Genomic DNA, 4,580 nt, shown 5'->3' on the forward strand with positions numbered 1-4,580 from the left:
GCTACGATGGTGTGTGTGTGTGTGTGTGTGCGTGAAGCTGTAGTAACTGAAGGGAACCGCCAATCACAGCTGAGGAAGATTTGACCAATCAGAGGACAGGAATTTACCGGCAAGAGAGCGTATCAGGGTCTTGTGATTTGCTGTGTGAGGAACCTGCCCGAATTTCCATAAAACCGTTTTTAAACGCTCTAGCTAAGGAACAGAGCTGAATATTGTTTTAAGAGAATTAAAGATATATTTTCTTCAAAATATATAAACACAGTCCCTTATAATATGTTCTAATAACATAGTTCATTACAGGGATAGATTTTGATAACTAAAATCTTTATTTTTTTTTATTTTTAAAATCCGTTATTGCGATATCACCAAGAATAGGATGAGTTTTATTATATCGAGCTTAAATGTTAAGTAACTACGTAACTTTATTCGTATTTTGTTACATTTCAAGTATAGTGTAATTGCACAAATGATTACCAAATCATTATATATATATATATATATATATATATATATATATATATATATATATATATATATATATATATATATATATATAAATTTATATATATACAATATATATACATATATATATATATATATATATATATATATATGTGTGTGTGTGTGTGTGTGTGTGTGTGTGTCTATTAGGAAATATGTTGTCATAAAAGGTAGGGGTAAAATACCAACGCAGGCCTTTACATATTCCAGGTAAATGATGACTTTAAAACTATACTTTTATGAAAACAAACTGAAAACAATCATTTAGTAATAGATAAATGGATCTTAAATACCATTGTTATATGCATAAAAAAAAAAATCTTAACTAGAACGAAATATCTCGTGTAAATTTGACGCCTTTGCCAACAGCAGCCCGTAAGTCAGAGGAACCCTCGCCTTTTGAGTTTCCTTAGCGGAAAATATCTAGCGTCTCATTGGCTGATTCCTCCTCTGCTGTGATTGGTGGTTGTATGTGACGTCATACAACTCGTATTTTATGAATGAATTCAACCGGGTAGAGGTAAAATACCTATAATAATTACAGATAAATTACCAATAAGAAATTACACTTTATTCGAAAACAACGCAGAATATAATAGATTTAATAATAAAATATATAATAGATCTTGTTCAAATGCATAAGCTAAATAAATACATAATTCTTGAAGGAATTATTAACTGGGTTGTGGCTACGATGTTAGGAAGTGTATGTGTGAATTTGTTTACAAAGGCAACAACCAATCACAGAGGAGAAGTTACAGCCAATCAGAGGTTTGGATTATCCCGCCAAGAGAGAGTTCCGGGGACTTATGAGTTGCTGTACGATAAACCTGCCCGAATTTCCATACATTCTTTTTTAAACGCTCTAGCTATGGTGGACGACGGACCTGACCTGTTTGATTTTAATAAAATTTCGGATCCGTTTTCTTCTAGATATATAGAGACAATCCCTTATAAAATGTTTTAATAACATTATACACAGGGATGAATTCTAATTACCCAATAATTGTTTTTGTTAAGAAAATACGTCTTTGTGACGTCATAATGAGTGGGATGAACTGTAAATTTATGACTATTTTGTTTGCTGGTTTAAGTGAGGTGTTGAGTAACATGTGGCTAATTTCGATATTCAAATAAACACTATTTATTATATTATCAAGCTTATATGGTGAAGAAACTACAGCACATGACTGGTATTTTGTTACATTTTGTTACATTTCAAGTATAATGCAAATTATTCGAGGGAATTATTGAACGTCTTGGTTACTATGAGAGAGAGAGAGAGAGAGAGAGAGAGAGAGAGAGAGAGAGAGAGAGAGAGTGTGTGTGTGTGTGTTTGTCAAGCTATAGTAAACAGTGCAGCAACCATTCACAACTGAAGAAGTCACTAGCCAAAATTTCGAAGAAGTTACACTCATAGCTTTAGCTACTGGGGACGGAGATTAACCTTTGGGGGGGGGGGGTGTTAGGGGAATTAGAGTTACATTTTTTCTAAATATATAAACTGTCTCTTATAAGATGTCTTTTATAGCATATTCTATCAGAGGAATAAATTCTGATTATAAAAAAATTTTTTATTAAGAATAACACGACTTTGGAACGTCATAAGAAATAATATTAAAAGTTTGTCTAAAGGACTGATTAATTATGTTTGCTGGTTGAGTGAGGTATAGAGTAACATATAGCTAATATTCGATATTCAAATAGATACTATTATTATACCGAGCTTAAATAGGGAAGGATCTTCACGAGTGTAATGAACGTTTTGGTGCAAAGCTTATAAAGTGAAAAACCGGGTAATCTGGTAGACCATATTGAAAAGGGTAAAATTTTGAAAAATGTGTGACCTTGCTTTACAAACAATAGAAATTTTAAAATGTATATAATTTTGCTTTATATACATTAAAATTTACTTCAGTAGGCTTGAAAACATAGGTATCCATATCTAGATCATGCAAATCGGATAGCTACTTATACTTTTAAGCATAACATCAATAAATGGATCAATCTTAAATACCATTCATTGTATAATAGGAAAAAATCTTAACTAGAGCGTTTGAATGAAATATCTCGTGTAAATTTGACTCTTTTGCCAACAGCAGTCCATATCTCAGAGGAACCCTCACCTACTGAGTTTCCTTCACGAATAATATCTGGCGTCTCATTGGCTGATTCCTCCTCTGCTGTATTTGGTTGTTGTATGTGACGTCATACAACTCGTATTTTATGAATGAATACAACTGGGGAGAGGTAAAATACCTATACTAATTTTAGATAAATTACGAATAAGAAATTACAATACATACGGAAACAAACGCAGAATGTTATAGATTTACTAATAAATTATATAATAGATCTTGTTCAATTACGTAAGCAAAATAAATACATTATATTTTAAAGAATAGTTAACTGGGTTGTGGCTACGATGTTAGGATGTGCATGCGTGAATTCGTTACCAAAAGTAACAACCAATCACAGCCGAGAAGATACAGCCAATCAGAGGTTTGGACTATCCCGCCAAGAGAGAGTTCCTGGGATTTATGAGTTGCTGTTTGGTAAACGTACCCGAATTTCCATACATTCTTTTTTAAACGCTCTAGCTATGGTGGACGACGGCCCCGATCTGTTTGTTTTCAAGGAATTTAGGGATTTGTTTTCTTCTAGATATATAGAGACAATCCCTTATACAATATTCTAGTAACATGTTTTATCACAGGGATAAATTCTAAATATCAGATAATTGTTTTTATTAAGAAACTACGTCTTTGTGACGTCAAAATGAATAGGATGAACTGTAAATTTATCTAAATGACTGACTAAATTTGTTTGCTGGGTTAAGTGAGGTATTGAGTAACATTTGGATAATTTCGATATTCAAATAAATACTATTATTTTGTTAAGCTTGTAATGTGAAGAAATTAAAGTACATGACTGTTATTCGTATTTTGTTACATTTCGAGCATAATACAAATTATTCGAAGGAATTATTTGCCGTCTTGGTTACTATGTTTTCTATATATATATATATATATATATATATATATATATATAGAGAGAGAGAGAGAGAGAGAGAGAGAGAGAGAGAGAGAGAGAGAGAGAGAGAGAGAGTCTGTGTTTGTCAAGCTTTAGTAAACAAGGCAACAACCAATCACAGCTGAGGAAGTTATACCCATTATAACATGAGGGAGTTCTCAACACGCATGAGTTGCTGATAAATAATCTAGCCTGAATTTCGAAGAAATTACATTCAAACGCTTTTATTTTTTAAGGGAATTGGAGTTATATTTTTCAAAATATATGAACTGTCTCTTATAGGATGTCTTTTATAACATATTCAATCAGAGGAATAAATTCTGATTATCAAATCATTATCTTTGGGACGTCTTAAGAAGTAAGATGAACAGTTTGCCTAAATGACTGATCAATTATGTTTGCTGGTTTCAGTGAGGTATAGAGTAACGTGTAGCCAATATTCGATATTCAGATAGATAATATTATTATATCGAGCGTAAATAGGGAAGGTACTTTATGACTGTCGTTCGTATTTTGTTGCATTTCAAGTACAATGTAATTATTTGAAGGAATAGTAGAATGTTTTGGGCCCGTCAAAATTACCCACTATTGCAGCGAGCTGTCAGGACTCAGGAACTGACAAAACGTTCCTGTAAGAAAGGCTACAGTAGCATACAAAGGAAGATGCAAGTGTACCACACACGGTTGGTACACAAGTGTTTATATTTAGCACTCTCCTACACATCCCTCTGCAGCCGCGCATGTGAGCATTAGCAGCTGTGTAACCAGTATGCAGCAAAGTCAGAGCATTTGGTTCAAAGCTTACAGAGTGAAAAACAGACAATCTGGTGGCCATATTGAAAAGAGTAAAATCTTGAAAAATAGGTGACTGCTTTACAAACAATAAAATCTTAAAATCGTATATCATTTTGCCTTATAAACATTAAAATCTACTTCAGTAGGCTTAAAAACAGTAGGTAAACATATCTTGTTCATGCAAATCTGATAGCTACACATACTTCTTCGACCTAGAATTTGCTGACCAACCGTGTTATAACAAGCATGAT

Source organism: Palaemon carinicauda, chromosome 45 (genome assembly GCF_036898095.1).
Source record: "Palaemon carinicauda isolate YSFRI2023 chromosome 45, ASM3689809v2, whole genome shotgun sequence".
In the NCBI taxonomy this organism is placed as follows: Eukaryota; Metazoa; Arthropoda; class Malacostraca; order Decapoda; family Palaemonidae; genus Palaemon; species Palaemon carinicauda.